The sequence below is a fragment of the Poecilia latipinna genome, unplaced genomic scaffold, assembly GCF_001443285.1.
Source record: "Poecilia latipinna isolate Pla-1442-1.1 unplaced genomic scaffold, P_latipinna-1.0 Scaffold41, whole genome shotgun sequence".
In the NCBI taxonomy this organism is placed as follows: domain Eukaryota; kingdom Metazoa; phylum Chordata; class Actinopteri; order Cyprinodontiformes; family Poeciliidae; genus Poecilia; species Poecilia latipinna.
Genome location: NW_015112657.1, coordinates 408888 through 427901, shown reverse-complemented (window position 1 = coordinate 427901; position 19014 = coordinate 408888).

Genomic DNA, 19014 nt, shown 5'->3' with positions numbered 1-19014 from the left:
GATTAAGTTCTGAATTTAGGACACAACAACATCTGAACACCAATTACAAAAACCTGTTTCACATTTATAAAAACTCATGATAATCACAGAGTCTTTGGGGAAAATACAGTGTGGACTTATGAGACAAAGATGGAACTTTTTGCATAGTGTTAGCACTACATCTGGGAAAAAAAATGAACACAACTTTTCAGAAAAAGATTCCGCCTTCAGTCAAGCATGGTGGTGGTTGTGGGATTGCCTGGGTTTGCTTTGCTTGAGCGATTTGCTGTAATTGATTGAACTGAAGTTTCCTCTTAAGCAACAAATCTTGTGAAAAACGTCTTTCAGTTTATGACTGTTAGCTAGTGATTTTAGTCATCCAGCATTACTGTGACCCAAAGCACACCAGTAAACCCAGCTCTGATTGCACTGCAAAAAACAAAATGAAAGTTGTGAAGCTGCCTTGTAAAATTTTGACTTACGTTTGATTCAGTTGCTGTGGCTTGATGTAAAACAGGTTGGGATACTCTCCAATGTGGCTGAAGTAAAACTATTCTGCAAAGAAGAGTGGGAGAACAGAGATATGAAAGTCTCACTGCCAGTTATCGCAAACGCTTGACTGCAGCTGTTACAGCCAAGGGAAGCACAACCAGTTATTACATCTTTATAACCAGCTGATTTGGAAAGATGTTTTCACTTAACGTATCCTCCTGACTACCAGTAGTTCATTTTTGTCCTCTGTAGAGGACATTTCTAAACTTGAATGTCTCCCACCCCCTGCATTCTACTGAATTAATTCCTTTTGGTATCTGGAGAGGACATTTAGGGCTTTTCAATGATACCACATGTGAAGGGGTGGGACTTTTGTGCGTACCTTTTTCTAATTCATAAAAATGGCGTTCATCAGTAATAACACATTTTATGGGAAGAGACATAGTAAGTGCATAAAACCTTTTATTACCTTACAAAGACTGGTATTAAAAAAAAAGGTGATTGGACTATTTTTTCCTGGTAGTCAGGAGGATAAGAAATGTTGCATTTACTCAGGATATGTTTGTCTTATGTAGACATTTTTTTTTATTTGAAACATTTTGAAAAAACTAAGCAAAAACAGAGGACATCTGTAAAGGCAGATTATTTTTTTTCCACAATTTTAAATATGTATTTTATATATATATATATATATATAAAAAACGTAAAGTGGTATATATAAAACATTATATTTAGCCTTAAGTTACCTAAGTTTTCAAATAAATTGTTATCACTGTTATTTTAAATAATGTGTAGGAATTAAAGTATATGATCATAGTAGCAATTTAACAAATACAAGAAAAAAGACAGATAACATTAAGATCTTTGTCCAACAAGAACGCTGAACTTTTGCTCATTTGAAGCGATGCATAACAAAGTTTTTTTTTTTTTGTGGCAAATATACTGTCATTACATGTTTGAGAACAACCTCAAACTACACTGTAAAATCTTCCTGAAATAAACTGATCTCCATTATTTCTGAGGCTTCAAAATGAAATAATATTTTTCGAAGCACCAAACAAGGTTTGTTCTTGAGAATTTAATTTATTGCAACACCAAAAAGTTCAAAAACTGAACTCTGAGCCTCCGAGCAGAAAACAGATTCTCAGCGCCTTTTTTTGTAGGCGTCTCATTTTCTGAAGGAGAGCACAGAAGATTAAAATTGTTGTCAAAAATAAACATATAATTTCTGTCCTTATTTTCTCCTCAATTACAGGGCATGGTCAGAGCAGGGCTTGTCGTTCTGGAGAGTCTGGCCCTCACATGAACACAGCGGCTATATTTGGCAGCCTGCTCTGCAACTGACCTTCATTGCTTCGCTTTCTTCTTCCAGAAGTGGTGTGAACGAAAGAACAAAGGCTGCTGCATGCAATCATAAACACACTCTCATCTATCTATCTATCTATCTATCTATCTATCTATCTATCTATCTATCTATCTATCTATCTATCTATCTATCTATCTATCTATCTATCTGTTCGTCCATCCATCTTGGTTTAATCTTGCCAAATCCTGATGAATGCGTGTGTTACGTGGCAATCTTTTCACACTTTTTGAGGCATTTCCCTCCCCTCTCATTTGACTTACGGTCTGTCACCGGCATCAGTCTTTAAGTGAAATTTTCCTCTTTTTTTTTTCTGTGTAGGATTCATTAATGTTTTACATTTAGATGAAATGACAGGGGAGGTAAATCAAAAAAGCCTTCGAAGTTGCTGCAAAGTGGTCCCGCAAAGGGACGCTTTTCCCCATTTTATAAGACTCGTCGTAATCTAAAACCGTGGCGTGTTCGCATTTACTGTTGTCTTCAAAAGAGAGCAAGTGAGATCTATAATTAGAGAACGTGTTACGCTCCTATAACGTCCTCATCAAAAAGCTTTCTCTGCTCTATTTGCTGTTTTCTTCCCGGTGTGGTTGGGATTTTTGGGTAAGGGCGCTCCAGGCTTGGGGGTTCTTGGAGCACTGGGTGGGCATGTTTATGTAGATACGGTAGTATCGGATATCCCAGGTGGTTTCTGCTGCAAAGATACCTCATAAACACCAGGTGGATGAAATAGAGAAAACAGTATTTATTTAATGTCAACTACCATGCCTCTATTTTTAAATATGAAATAGACAATGCTTTGAACTTTATTTTAAAATGCTATAAAATAAAGTTAGTTCTTTCTTGGTGCATGTGGCTGGATGCTTAATGGAGAATTAAGCATCCATGCTGACATCAGCATGTTGAACGTTTTGAAAGTGTTTAATTTTTGTTGGAGTGGAGGCCACAAAGAAAGAAAAAAAAAAAAGCTTTCCAGAATTACAAAAATATTGACAAAAATGGCATAACTGAAGAACAGTAATGCTTGCTACATACACGTCACTAATATAAAAAATGACAGCGCTACAACATACAAGTGCACTTGTTCACACTTATTCCTGTTTGTTCTGAATGAGCCATATGCCACAGAGTTCCTCTGGATCATTTGGTCTTTGTCATCATCTCTTTTCTCAAACCAGGAGTGTGTAGAAAGCTAAGTAACAAAAACTGATGGAGAGTTTGGCCACCTTGTGATGACTCAACTCTATGCAATCAACTGTCCACTGTTGCCACATGCTTGCTCAAGATGAGGTCTTGCTAAAACGTCAGTGACTCAGGACAATCTGCTAGGGATGCTTGGACAACTTTCCCCAGTTGTCATTGTAAGCTTTATTTAGCTGTATTGTATTGCAACAAGTTTCAAACTGAACTGTATACAGTTGTTTTTATAACTATGCACAATCAAAGGATTCTGCTGGATTTATTTAATTATGTTCTGTATTTCTGGATGTAAATTGGATCTATAAGTGTTCAAGGAAACAGTTACAGATCCACAGCGCTAGTAATAGGTTTTAATGTTTTTTCTCTTACATTTTTGCTAGTACTGCTGACTTCGAAGGCAGGAAAGATAAAGATTTATCAATTAATTGTGGAAAAATACATTTGAGCTGCTACTAGCTGTGTGGCTGAAATCTGTCATGACTTTAAAATTTAGCAGCGTCTTTTAAACATTTATTTCTATCCACAGCTGCCTTTCAAAGTTCTGGTTCCTATAAATCACTAAGGTTTTAGTCAAGAAAATATTTAACTTCAAATTACATTTTTATTTTATCTTTTAAAGCTTAGGTTTGCAAAATATAAATGTAAGTTCCATCAACCACTTTAAAAGCATTTCCAGTGCAGTAAAGAGTAAGTATCAAGGTATACCAAGGGTCTAATTCAGGTCATGCAAAATAACATAAATAGAACAAATCATGCAGCGTGGAGGCTTAGTGGTTAGCACTGTTCCCTCAGAACAAGAAGGTCTTGGCTTCGGATCCTGCCTCAGAACCTTCTGAGTTGAGTTTGCGTGTTCTCTCCATGAATGTGTAGATTCTCTCCAGCTCCTCCATCTTCCTCCCACAGCCCATTCTGGTCCTGTCTTTCTGCTGACGTTTGGTGCACTGACGAAGGTGCACTCGGCTTCTTCCCCATGACTCCCGTGCATGTTGTAAGCACTAGCACCTAGCGCTGACGTGTTGTCATGTTAGGCTTCAAATATTCTTGGTGCACACATCAGAAATCTGCTCATTTCCATAGTGGTTCTAATTCAGAAAAGCTGAGCAAACATGTACAACTCAAAGGAAGGAAAATCTTCAAATCTTAGATGACATCTACATCTTGACACCGCATAAAAAGTTTCTAATGTATTTTTCTTTTCAGGCTGAATAGCCTGCTGTTTTTTACATTTGTGCTAAATTGCTTTCTCGGTAACATTAGGCCATTACAGGGACGATGAAAGTGTGCATAATGGTGGATCAATGGAATATCTTGCCATAATGCATTTCCCTTGACATTCCCCTCCAGGCGGCAGCCCTCAGAAAATTAACATTGTTAATAATACTGCAACAGAGGGGGAAAATTGAAATGATTAGATGTGTTTTACTTTGCTGCTGATGGAAATGTGGTGAGGGGGAATCAGGGTCAGGGATAGACTTGCCGTGCAGCATGACTCCGTGCTATTTTTCCAGGCTGTGTGGTCAAAGATTCAGAGAGCTTGTCAACGGAAAATGGGGAAGCAAGAGAAATGGGGGAGAAACGGAGAGGGCGAGGGGGAGACAAATAGACAGCGAGACTGGGTTTTAGGTTATACAACAGAGCATCAAATTTCATGTTCATTTATGCTGATGATGATGCTGATTTTGGCATCAGATGCTGGTTTTCTGCTCTCTCATAAGGCCATACATGAAAAGGAATGACATGCTTTTAATAATGACCCTCTTTGCTTCACTGCTCTCTCCCTCCATTAAGCCATATTGGTGGTTTCAAAGAATTTCACCACCAGCAGACTGCGTTTCCACCAGTGAATACATGTTTTATGCATCATGATAATTAGCTGAAGCAAGGAGCGTCTACACCAACACCTCAGACATGACCATTCAAACATATTTAACTGCTTTCACTAAGGCTCTTCACACTTTCAACCTGGGGTATGTCACTTTTTTAAAAATATATGCTTTACATATTTGCTAAAACTGCTTCTGTCATGACAGAAGAGTATGAGACAGATTATCTGTGACAAAATTGATTTTCTCTGCCTTCTCCTAGTTCTCCCACTGCCAACTACAGAAAAACACAGCTCAGTCAACGACAATTAATCAGAGCCAGGAGGAGGTTTTTAGCGCCATCAGTCATGCTCATGTACACGCTGCGCATGACCTCCCACATGCTACCTGACAGAAAACAACGTCATCCCGTCAGCAGGGCTAGTCAGCATGGTCACCAATGATGAAGGATTTCCTGGTACACGAGGATGATTGACAGCACTAACACCTTCATACTGGGTCTGATTGGTTGCTTTTGACTGGGAGCATTTCTTCAGATGGCAATAGTAACTCTGTGAGGAGTGGAAGAGCTCTATCTTTTCCCATATTATCTCTCATATTATCCTGTCAGGATAGTGACAGTTTTAATAAATATGTAAAAAAAAAACAAAAAAAAACTTTATTTTTTAAATAAAAGCTACATACCCCCAATTTAAGCCATAATAATATCTTATTTTTCAAAATATTTATGTTTTTATGACTCTGAAGTTCTTAGGAAAACCGTCTCCTCTGAACATGTAAGTTATATATCTCATATAAATTATTTTATGTTGCTAATTTAAAATTTCTGAAAGCCTTTAGTCTTTTATAAGTTCAATAAAATGATTGCATGTCAGCTGAAAGTGGCTCGCATCTGCCTCCGATGGCTGATCAGGTGTTGCATGTTTCCACCGGCGTCCATCATCTTGCTGCTATGCTCGTCTTCTGTGCTGTGTAAGGCCCCCTGCTGATGATGCATGCTTTGTTCCCAACACAGATGGAAAAGGGCGTTGGCTTTCAGCAAAACACAGATGTTCTGAGGCAAGTGAACACATAACTTGTTCTTATAGTTCTTTCAGTGGAAACAAGCAAACAGTAACTTCTTCCCCAGTAGCTGCTGACAGGCAGCTGTGTTCTGGCACTGACGGAGAGAAACAGGAGCTACAAGAAGTCTTGCCCTGACATGTCAGAACCGAGGACTGACCACTGTCTCAATTGTATGCCTTTTTGTGCGGTTTCTAATACTTGATTACATTAATTCATTCATAGTTACAGTCTTTCTCTAACTCTTGATTTAAGTGTTAATGATAAATAGAATAACCCACATTGTATCCTCCTTTCAGACAGAATCAAATATTTTATTTATGTAAATCAACAACCCGCATCTTCTCTTGTCAACTGTTATACCTACATAAAAAGAAAATGCAAATTAAAAAAAAAATAAAATGTTATTTTCTACATCCTTCTTAATACTTGTGAATTATGAACCGGATGAACAATATCTCTGTTACAAGAAACAACCCTACATCATATTTTGAGGTAGTGTTTTTACTTTTATTTATAACACTCACTGTTTTCAAAATGATAATTAAGCTAGTATGTTACGCAACATAGTGCATGTGCTGTTTGTTATTCACAGTATTACAAGCAAGTATCAGCTCTAGGAATACAAAAGTCCATTTACCCCTAAACAAATCCCAGTGAGCCGCCTTCATGCTGTATACAAGCTGACATCTGGCCTGTAATCTCGCTGTCTGTTGACGAGACCTGTGGCCGTCTAATGACCCAAACAGGCGTCATGCATGCAATTGCTCAGCATGGTGCAATAGTAGCAATGACAGTGTCTTTCAATGTCTCTTTATACATGTTATGCAAAATGAGAGGGACTCCCGAGACACGACTCTGACTGGACTCTGCTGGGTGTCCAGTAAGCAGCATGAAGATAAACAAATCCAGCATTTAACGTAGTTACGATTAAACTTATATTAACTTTTGATGTCAGATTTAAATCCAAAAACAGACCAAAAAAAGTTATTTTCATTTGAATTATGTGTTTTATAACTGTGAGATCAAAAGATTTACTAGCTTGCATTTAGAATAAACTTTTAACATGCTCTATAAAAAAAAAAGTATGTGACAGAATATGAAATGTTGTTTTTAAGAATAATTACATAGAGCTTTGAAGTACTGGCAACTTCTGGAAGTCTGGTGGCATGACTTCAACTTGAACCTCAGAAAGTAATTTTATTCCTGCAGTTTATCAAAAATGTTTGCTAGAAAATCATTCAAGTTTTTCTGACACTACTGGTAGTATTATTATGTATGTGTATGTACATATGTATGTATTCTTGTTTTTTTTTATTTGTTCTAAATAAAACATATTATTTCTTACCCTGAGGGGCGATATGGTTTATTTAGAACATATTTAGAACTATAAGAAAGAATAGATGGATACGGCAAGAAATTGTTTCTTTTTCTCATCAACTCTTTAATTGCCTAGGTGTTTTTTTAGGTTTTTATTTTTATTTTATTTTCCTTCTTTTCTGTGATTGCCTCATTAAGCCTAAATACACCCACAGAGGGACAGTGGTGAGGTGTGTGGTGGAAATGACTGGTGGGTTCAAATTTAGACTGGGATTACATAAACGATTAGCACCAAGTCTAATTATGTGTTGCTGATTCAGAAAATATGAAATCTGAAATTTCAGATTCAGAAAACATGTTGTAGAGCCAGTCAAACAACCTAAGCACAAGATTCTCTTACTTGCAAGAGTAAATGCTGTGTGAATACTCAAAGGATGCAGATTTGCTGAAAATGTGTTAGATAACTGGCATTTTGGGGCTAAAAGTAAATAGGAACCATAGGAAGACTGACATTGTACATGACCTTGAACACAACACCTACATGGAAGCATGATGCTGGGGGGATATTCTTCTTCAACAGCTACTGAAAAACTGAGAAAATATTCCTTTAGCAAAGTCTTGTGTAGATAAAATTAAATAAAAAGAATAATAAACTGTTGTTCTTGTCCATGATTAAAAAATATATGATTACTAAACTTTTTTGCTATTTGGTTCCAAAAGAAGTGAACCAAAATCTCAAAAAGCATACTAATGGAAGTTCATTTCAAAATGCTTTTACAAATTCAGGATTTTCCCTCTTTTAGCCCAAAAAATTTGGCTCATTGAAAGTCAATATTGGTAACTTTGTTCCAATGAACAAAAGACTTGCACGTTTCTGGCAACTGTTGCTGCAGCTATATCAACTTAACAATTTGGAGCCACCATTGTTGACTTTTACCATACCTATTCTTACCTGTGATGTTCACTGAGCCACTGCTGCTTGGTCCAAAAATACAGGAACTTAAACTTACTGTGATGGATTATGAGGCTAACACTCACAGAAACTGAGAGTAAGGGAATCTTGTGCTTAGGTTGTTTGACTGGCTGTACAACGTATTTTCTAAAACTGAAATTTCAGATTTCATATTTTCTGAATAAAAACCTAAAAAAAAAAAACACCAAGGCAATTAAAGAGGTGCTTCAACAACAACAACAGCAACAACAACACAAAACCTGTGAGTTCTGAACAAATAATCAGGACCTTTCTTTGTTGTACTTTTTAAATACTTAAACAGGCTATTTGAAAGATTAAGCATTGTTTGTCTTGGTTGTGAAGGAGTTTTTACAAAACAAATGTGTTATTGTCTGCAATGGCATGAGAATGACTATCGGAGTTATATTTCGTCTTTTTTCTAGGTCTTTATTTCCCTAAGAAATGACAAAAATTGTGTTCTTACTGTGGCAAATATGAAATGTTTAAGATGTAAGGAGCAAAGATTTTAGAATAAAACAAAAAAAAATTATAATATTTTTAACTGAGTAATTTCACTAAATGATTTCTCAGCTCTACCTTGATCTAGCATTTGTATTGCATTAGCATTTGCGTCATTTATCCTGCATAATTTAACCTGTTTCACCTCGACAACAGCCTTAGTTACATCTGCAAAGTAGATATTGTGCTCTTTTAGGATGTATTGTGTTGGATTTTTTTGTCAAACGTTGCATAATTTTTGGAACAAAATATTCCCATTTGGTTTCAATGAGATCTAACTCAGAAGATTTTTTTCAATTGTTCTTTGTATATTTTTTTTTATTTAAACTCCATTGAATTTTCTTCTTAATCAAGAAATGTGAAGAATACTGGGAAATCAATAATGAATACTGAACTAGAAATAAAAAATAGTTGTGCAATAGCTTAAAAACATCTATGCAACCAGATTAGTGTAGCTTTTTATTCTTCATGTTTTTTCCCCTCTTACAAATATATTTGTTTTAACTTCAATGTAAAAATTATGTACTTCAACTATATATGTGAAACAAGTTTTTGAGATAGTTTATCAAAATTAATTTTTTTAAATTATAAAACACTGACATTTTAGCTCCTGTGAGTGGAAAGTAAGTGTTGTAGGGATCAAAATAACTTTATAATTTCAGTTTTTTTTTTGTTGCTATTTTTAGATTTATTGTTTTTATTTATTTATTTTTTTGTGCTTTTTCAGGTGTATTAATTTATTTTTGCATCACAATCTCTGTAGTTATGCTCACTTATTTCCACCAGCTTCAGCAGACCACCCTACCCTCTGCCCCCGCCGATTCAGATTTATTTAGTCAGTGCCCCCAGACCCTGACAGCAGCTGTTGCTGAGGTTTGGGTGGGAGCTCATTACTTCTTGGTGGAGCCTCGCCAGAAAAGAAGGAAGGGTTTTTTTAAAGGGAGTAAATTGAGGTTTTCTCTTTTGGGTTTCTTTATATTGTACGGGCAAATCCAGCTCCATGCATGGTGTGATCTGTTCCATGTGTCGTGTGTGTGCCACCAGCAGTCAGCTCTGGTTCTCTGTCACCCTGGAAATAATTTCCGCTCTCTTCATTTAATGAACTTCCCTCCTTATTGCAATAAATCCAGAATTAGCATCTGTACTTTTTTTTAATTCTAATTTCTCAGAATCGAGACATTCGGGGCTTTAAAACAGTCTGACTTTTCCCTCTGTCTTGACCTGTTCTTCACCAACAGGTCAGCTCATACTTATAAATCTACACTTTCATAAGTTTTTCATCTTGCAAAACACGACGTGGTGAATGCCTCTACTAAAACTGGTTTTAGTGGAGGCATTCTTTTTTTTTTCTTCAATTTTTTTCTGTCTGTATTGCATTTCTTTTTTCCCTCAGAGATCCACTCCAGTTTTGTGGTCTGCCACTCACAAGACAAAGCCTCCATCTTTTCCAGCTCCTTTGCAGACGATTGTTCAAAGCTTTACGTTAGATCGTTTCGAGCCATAACGATGTGGTTTGGGGGGTTGGAACAATCGTTTATTTATGACAGACACATTGCACTGCAGGAGGGGGATAAGATCTTCAAGTGGGTCAAAAGAGTACATTTGTCTCTACATTTCAGTCGGGTGACTGAGAGTATCAGATGTTCCAGACAACTGAGAAATTGTGTGGAAAATCAGTTAAGCATTCTTGATTATTTTGATTTATAGGGCTGTGCTCAACAATAAAAGAGTATGCGATGAAAATGAGCAAAAACAACACTAAAAGAAAAGGGCTTGATGCTTAAATCAACCTTTTTGCTTGATGTAACGCAAAATGTTCACACTTAAATGTGGCGTGAGTTCAAATTGGAAAAGTCTGAAAACACTTGGAGAATCTGCAGAAGGAGTGGAGAAACCGTACACAGAAATAGAATTACATTATAGGTAAGTAAAATAAGCAGGTTGTACCTAAAGGGGACTTACTTTCTTATAACCTAAAACCCCTGAAATCAAAACAAAAAGGCCAACCCGCACCATATGTGAGCAAGAGGAAGCTCAAGTCTTCTCCACTTCAGACCACCCAATGCTTCACCCACATACTCTCCTGAAAAACACTGAGACTGTGCAGGACTGTGTAAACCAACCGTAACTCGCTTCTCCAAATCTTGGAGTTGAGCTTGATGCTTTCAGCTCATCTATTCTTTTATTACCAAGAGAAAGACCAAACCACACAAGTAAAACAGTCCAATTAAAGGTACTGAGGGCTCGATTTCCACCGGATGCTGCTGGACAAAACTTCGGGTTCTAACTCTGAAAGCCATTGATTGTTCAATTTTTTTTTCCAAGTGAAACTGAGATAAACATGTTCCTCTTGACAAACTTTTTCTACTGGAGAGCAATTGTAGAAATTCTCCCAAAGCCCTTGGCGCTTTGACTGAAAATAAAGAAGAAACCTTTCCTTCCCCCCACTTGCCTGAAGCCACAGTATGTGGTCTACTGTGTTGCTGCTCTAAAAATGGCAGGCGGGCGGCCTCGGGAGAAGCCCAGAACAGCCTACACCGTAATGGCCGTGTGGGTGTGGCCCCTCGTAGATGGCTTTTGAGGGGGCCCCTCCCGGACGCCCGCACCCCTTGCCAGCGCCCAAGGGCTCCAGGCTGCCTGACCAAAGACACCGCGATGTGGCCCACGCTGAACCCAGGCCGAGCCGGGCTAGAGTGGGCTGGGCTGGGCCAAGGGAAGGATGCTTCCTTCAGGTCCCTGCACTCCTGCCCTCTACTGGGGTCAGAGAGGAAACAAAGCATCAAAGAAAATCTTCGGACCAAAGCACACGAGTCTAAAAAACTAGAAAAGAGGCGAAACACATGAGCTAATGTTAATTCTAAAAAGCTTTTGTATATTTCTGGTTTTAAGTCACTGATCTCCCTGTAGATTGTTCTTTATCGCTTTAGTTATTTAAATACTCATACCCCTTAAACCATTTCATATTTTGCCACATTACAATCACTTGATTCGACCAATTTTTTTTGTGACAGACCAACCAAAAGTGGTGTTTAATTAAAATTGTGAAAATGTATTTTCATGTTTTCAAATGAATTTGCATTGAGTCCCTTTTACTTCTTCACACTGAATAACATCCATTGTAATCTGTTGCCTTCAAAACTCATTTCATTACAAAACAGAGCTCATTCATGCATAATTTAAAATATGAACTTTTTATAACTTTCAGAACACACAGCAGACAGGTCAGGGTTAAAGCTGTGGATAAGTTAAAAAGTGGGTTAGATTATAAAAAAATCCCAAGCTCTAAAGAAATGACATCCTCCTAATTTAACAAACTCAGTAAGGAGACGATGGTAACTCTAAAGGAGCTACGTAGATTAACAGGTCATGTGGGAGAATGTGTTGACATGATAAGTCCTAGTTGTGTCCGCTCCCTGCTTGTGTAATTGTAAAAAATGTAAAAAAAAAAAACCAAAAAAAAAAAAAAAAAACCCCCCAGATGTATTATTTTACTAAAGCTTTTGGGTAATCTTTTGAAGCAATTGTTCTGTGAAAAATTATGGTCAATAGTTCCGCAGAATAATGACATACCATGTTGAGTTTGTTGGAAATGAAATAAATCTTAGATAAGTTGTGGAAAGTTAACAAGCTTGACAGATGCACACAGATCGCTTTTACAATTTAAACAACTCAAAGTGAAAATGTTCTTACTTTGTCAGATTAACAGTCTTGTTGTACATCATGTCTTTGTTTTTCTTTTATTTCTATGTGGACAATGAGTCTGCTGAATAAGTCAATCAATTTCACAAGATGCCATCAACTTTGGTACTGTTTTTTGGCTGATCAGCGTATGTGGTTTTATGGGAAGTTGTGTTGTTTGCGCCTGCCGGCTGTGCCACTCCACCAATCAGCTGCAACTCACCAGTCCATTCAAGCTCCGCCAAGAATGGGGTAAACTTTTATATGTTGCATTAGTTGTGCAGCTGGTCTGTGCCAAAGCTTTTCACGTCTCATATAGTTTTAAAATGATCACAGCAAACTCTCAATCAGCTGATCCGCCATATCAGCCGACGAAGCAAATTGTTACAGCATAGATCTGATTATATGCAACCCCCTCAAGCTCAAGTATGGCATCTTTCTGTAATAGGTAAAAAAAATTAAAATCCAGAAAAACCCTTTGAAATTCAATAACCAATTTGTAATGGTTCATAACAATATCCCTATAAATGACATTGTAGTTTGAGATTGCTATTCTACAACAAATACAAGAAGAATTGTTAAAACATTTCCAAGTCCCTGTCACCAATCTGTGCATCAGTGTATGGATGTGTGTTTGATTGTGTGACTGTGGGTCTAAGTGGGTTGAGTGGTTGACATGAATTAAAAAGGTTTATGGAAATTTAGTACTTTTATCACTTCATAAATTTTCCTCAAAGCTTGTTTATGTGAACAATGTATCATAACATCGTAAAATCTAAACAATGAAAGCATGCTAAAATGTACTCTTACTTTTTGTAAATTATGTTTTTTTCAATCTGAGATGTTCAAAAAATAGTCATACTTCTATTTACCATCATTAATGTATGTGTGTTTAGGAGCAAACTCGAAGAAAGGAATTGCCTGGAGTATGGCCAACTTCTACTACAATGCAACAAGATTTATTCACTCATTTTAAAATACTTCCACAGTTAAAACTTTGAATTCATAATGCATTCTTACAGCTTATAACATGTCTGATATCACCACTTCAGATCTAAGGAATGAGTGAGTAACTACAACATAGGCGACAATGTGCATAATGCAGACAGATTATGTAGTAGAAGCTAGGTGCCTGACGCCAAAAAATGAGAGAATGAAAGAAGCCGGTGAGCTTTTTGCTGCCATTTCCACTGTTTTAATGTGGTTAACAAAAGGCTGTAATCCTTAACGCGACCTTTGGCAGGTCAAACAAACAGTACGACTCCATGTACACATCCTGTTAAGCAGCAGTCTGTCATTGTATGACATCAACAGACGTTGAAGGAACACTGTCCATCTGAACTCTTTTTTTCCTTACTCAAAGCCCTGTGACACACAAAAAAAAGAACTAAAGTGGCATTCAGTCGGTTTCAGTTCACTTCCTGATCAAGCTAAAGTCAAAATCCCTTGCTTGAGTAGTTTATATACATTAAACATGACTAGCATTGCATTGAACTGAGAGTCTTTCAAATGAAGCGGCATATCTGATGATAATCCGGCCTGAACAATGATAGTAAGCGACAGGGTGAAGCCAGCCAGCCAGCCAGCCTCTGGTTTGAATCAGGGGAATGGGACTAGCAAGGGGCTTGCTCTCGGTAGGTTGGCTTTTATTGCTTCTCCCCTTTTGGTTTTAAACAGATCTGCCTGTTTGTGGAAGTGTGGCCGGCGGTTGGCTCCTCAGCTGGCAAGGCAGCGGCGTTTAATTGCTCTTTGTTGTGGTGGGTTGTGGGAGGGGGGGGGGCTGTGGTTGCTGCTGCACAATGGTGCATTGGCCTGCCAGCACACATACACACATGCACGCATTTAAACACACACCGATGTACATGCACACACACCTACATGTTTTTTCAATCCACAGATGGAAGCCCAGATGCACATTCATTGCCAAATAGGTGCATCACATTTTCTGAGCTTAATATTCTTGCGTGTCCTGGCTTTAGGACTCGGGAATCAGACAGACAACTGCTTAACGGCGTAATGGAGCTGGGTTATAACAGAGTAGCTTAAAGTGTTTGAGGAAATAAAAGAAGAATTACAAGGAGGACGAACAGAAGCAGCACGGTTTGTATATTTGTGCTGCACTGAGAATGGGTAAGCATATAATTATCACATTTAGGGGAACAGCTTCTGAATAATGCGTCGCAGGGAGTAGCGGTTGATCTACGGATCCTCCTTTATTCAGGCCTTCCAGCTGTGTGTAATAGAAGCCCTTCATCAGAAGATCCAAATGTTTTCTAATGCTGCTTTACTTTCCTTGTTTTTTCTGATCAGCTCCAAAAGTTACTCCAAACACTGAATTTCTGAGCCCTGTTTACTCTGCTTGCAGCCTCTGCACGTGTGTTTATCCAAATCCAACGTATTCTTTTTTTTTTTTTCCGGCTCCCCGTCACGGTGGCTTTCTTGCATGGCTGTGGTGAGTTTTGTGTATTTTTGTGTAATTTACTCCTACAATTGGAGGAATGATGTGTGCTCCTCTTGCTCTGCTCCCCCTCTGCACCACCTCGCCCTCCTCTCCCCTCCCAGCGAAGTTCTTTTCCATTGATGCACTTACTGTAAAGTGTTCCCTCTGCCTCCGTTGCTGACCACATCAACTTGGCCAATCACTGATGACTCATTATACACACATAAACAGAACAAAGCACAAACAGTCATCACAGGGTTATAGCAGCACAGCAGAGTGTCTCGCCGCTACCTCTACATCTTGTTTTCCACTTCATTCCCCCTTTTCCTTTATTTCTCTGTCAGTGTGTCTCTGTTACATGTACCCAGAATGCATGCACGCAGAGCAAGCAGGACGCCACTGTAATTTTTGGAAATGAAATGGAAACTGGCACCAATTAGGGGAAACCAATAAAGCAACCTCAGTTCTATACGTCTGCCAAGTGGCAGAGGGGATTCAACTGGAGAATATACAGTTACTTCCATGAAGCCTGTTAGGTTATCATCCTGATTGCATCACCCAGTTTTGCTCTGCTTCTCTCCCCCCTTCACAGAAGCACATCAAATAAAACAAGGTTCATATGCTCCTTCTACAAGACAATCAGATTCCACTGGTTTCACAGTCTTTCATTAGAAAAGCCAACATTTACATTCACTGGCAACACAGCTATCTACAGAGCAGACTGAAGTTGTTTTTATTCCGTTAAATACTCACTAACTGCAGCCCTCATGGCTGCTGTGATTAATTGGTTCCTGCAGAACGCTGCATCGAAGAGGAAAGAAGACAGCAGATGGGGCTGTTAAAGGTTTAATTCCGCCTCTGGCGCAAAGACGCAGTAATGGGGTAATGATGCCGCGGCCCTCTGGCGCTGATGTGGTGTTGAAAGAGAGAAAAAGAGAAAGGAAAGAGAGAAGGAGACCTGAGCTTCGGGTGAACCACTAAATGCTGCCACATTCATCCACTGCAGTGACGCCATGCCACACGCCAGTCACACGATTAGGCACATACAGCATGTGAGCAAACTCTCTCTCTTTTTTAAACTCTTTCTTCCGCAGTTTTACAAGAGGGCACAAAAACACCCACATCGACAGTCGACCCACAAGCTTATTGAAGCTTCAAAACAGATCTTTGGTACCTTGAAAGCAAATGAGGCGATGCCATAAAGAAATCAAACTCTTCACATGTACTAAAACATGATATATTGAAATAAGCCAAATACTTAGTTGTCAAGATTTAGAATAATGCGCTCTTTCAAAAATATTGTTCCTTTTTTGAGACCATATTTTCTGCAACAGAAAGAATGACAATGGTGACGTAGTTGCTCACTCTTTTTTCTAAACTTGGCCTTTTATGTATTTTGTTTTAGTTGTAGCACATTGCCATCCACTGCCTATACCCTCTCACACTCACACCCACTCATCCTTGCAGAGTCACAGGGCTGGTGCTTATGTGTGGGCAGGAGGCGGGGTAAAGCCTGGACATGTCACCAGGCCATCACAGGATGACCCAACTACACACCTGACAAAAAACCAAGTATAAATTCAAACCTAAGGACAATTTTAGGGACATGTGTAACCTGTAGCACTACAATGAGATTACAGTTTGTTTCTGAGTTTATATCTACCACCCTGCAGCTTTTAGATGCACTCCTGCTCCAAAACGCCTAAGTCAAAAATCATTCTCTCACCAGCAGCAACTCAGCTCTGCAGAGGCCTTCCTTCGTCTTCTTCTTCTTCCCTTTTTTTATGGTGGTTGGCAAAAACTTTTAGGTGCATTACTGACACCTTCCAGATTGGCGTATGTATCAGATGCTTTTACTACTACAGTCTCCCCATAATAGCCGTTCTTCTTAGAAAACTAGAAATACTGCTAAAAACTGCATTGCCAGATGATCTATGTCTAATTTACTTTTATTACTATTTAAATTTCTAATTAACAAGTCTCTTTCGTGAACATACTTATTAAATTCTAAAAATATATGTTGTACTGTTTCTAATTTTTCACAATAATTACAATAACCTGTATTATGTTTATTAATTATTTTAAGAGCACTATTTAATCCTGTATCTCCAAATCTTATTCTGGATATAACATCTTCTCTGCAGAGGCCTGCTAACGAGCCACTCATTTGATCCAGGTGTGTTAGATAAAGGATGTGTCTAAAAGTTCTCCATGACTGGACTTGGGCACCCCTCACTTAGGTGGTTCTGACTGGAAACGGAGGTCCAAACTAATAGTTGGAAAGAACATCTAAAAAAAAAAAATAAAAAAAAAAGTGACTGGTGAGTAGTTTATGCATTATATTTAAAGTTTTTTTTTTCCCCCAAAAACATGATTGTCTTCATGAGACAGTGAGATAAGCTGGTCGGACTGGTTTAAAACTTCTGGAACTGTTTCTTGGCTCCAGCAGCCTTGGTCACTTTGAGGACGTTGAACCTCATCGTCTGATGAGGTTGTTGAATAAAGTTAGTAGTCAGTCTTCTACGCATACAAGTATATATACACAAAACAGAAGAAGAAAAATTGCAAACTTTTGCACAATTACGTTTCAGTGTGCTTTGTTTCTGATTCCTCCCGACTTACAATGATTAATTTATCCACTGAAGCATTTTAAACGTTGGGTATTTAAAGAGCATTTAAGGAAAATAGCCTCTCTATTACTTATTCTTTAAGTATACCCCATGTCTTGATCTTCATTTCTCCTCCTTTATTTTATTCTCCCGCCCACCCTTTATTCATCCCCAGGGCTTGATGTCACGCAATGTTTCCTTTATCTTCTCCTTCCTCCTTCCTCTTCCTCACTTCTCCCTGACAGTCTTTACCACCCCCTGCCTCCCTCCAACATTTCTTCTGGCCTCTCTGTCTCCCTCTCCTCACAGTTGGACTCATGTGGGACTGATTGAGCTTAAGGATCCAGCCCTCATCAAAGGAAGAGTGTGGTCGAATGCAAGCAAGCCACTGAGGCTCCAATCTCTCCCTGGTTAATCAGCCTCCTCTCTCCCTCTTTCTTCCTCCTCTTCCTACTCCCCTTCCTCACTCTCCAGCATCCATCCAGCAGCAAGCTCATACGACAGAAGCCCCCTCCTTCTCCTTCCTTCCTCCAGCTACACACATCCGTAAGGCTTCAATCTTCAGTCTCTTTCTGCTTGTTCAACTCTTTCACTGCTAACATTTCTTCTTCACTATCTTCTGCCGACAACTCAGCTATTCAGTCGAAAACGTTTTTTTCCACTTTGCTATCTTCTCCTTCTTTCCCTCATTCTCCAGTTTCTCCACCCGCCGTCGTCAGCCGCAGTTCCTCTCCAGGCTCAGATCCAAACCAACCCTGGAGTCTTTCTCAATGTCCAGCCCACTATTCCTCCTTTTATCGCTTCTGCTTTTCCAGCCATCGGTCCCCTCATCAGACTGATGTCTGCTCTTTGTTGCTCTGAATGACGACAACTTACCTTGAGGAATGTTCACCAAACTTGCGAACCTGTGCAGGTGCACTTAGTGTGGGAAAGATTAAAAATTCAAACACTGTCACAGCCAGACATCCATCAACCAAATGGGACTGAATATCACTTAATCATAAGAAGCAGCACAAATTTGGTTTTAATTCATTTTGTCTAAATGTTTGTAATATTTGTATGCATCAATTTGATGGATATAAAAAAATGATAGATGTAAAAATTATCAACTAAAATTCCCTTGCCCAAGTGCCAGAATCAACAGAAGAGGAATTTAAAATTTTGCTACTGGCTTTACAAAAAGCTATCAATCATGACAGTTTTTTCTCCCCCTAGAGCAGGGTGTCAAACTCAATTTCACCAAGGGCCACATTGACGGTACAAATCAGGAGTGCATCCCTGCTAAAACACACCCCAGACAAAAGGTTGACTTCCCTCATTCAGTTCTGTAGAGGCTTATAATGAGTCAATGGTCCAGGTGTGTTAGAGAAGGAATCCATCTAAAGTTGCAGATGGTAGCCCTGGAAACTAGACTTGGGCACCCCTAGCATAAATGTATAAAATACAATGTTAAAAATAAATTAAACACCACCTTATATTGTTAAATAACTGATTTTATGTATTGAAGTTTTAAATATTACATTTGAGTTTCTATGGATGTAAAATTACTGCTCAGTTTAAAAATTACTATATTTAAATCA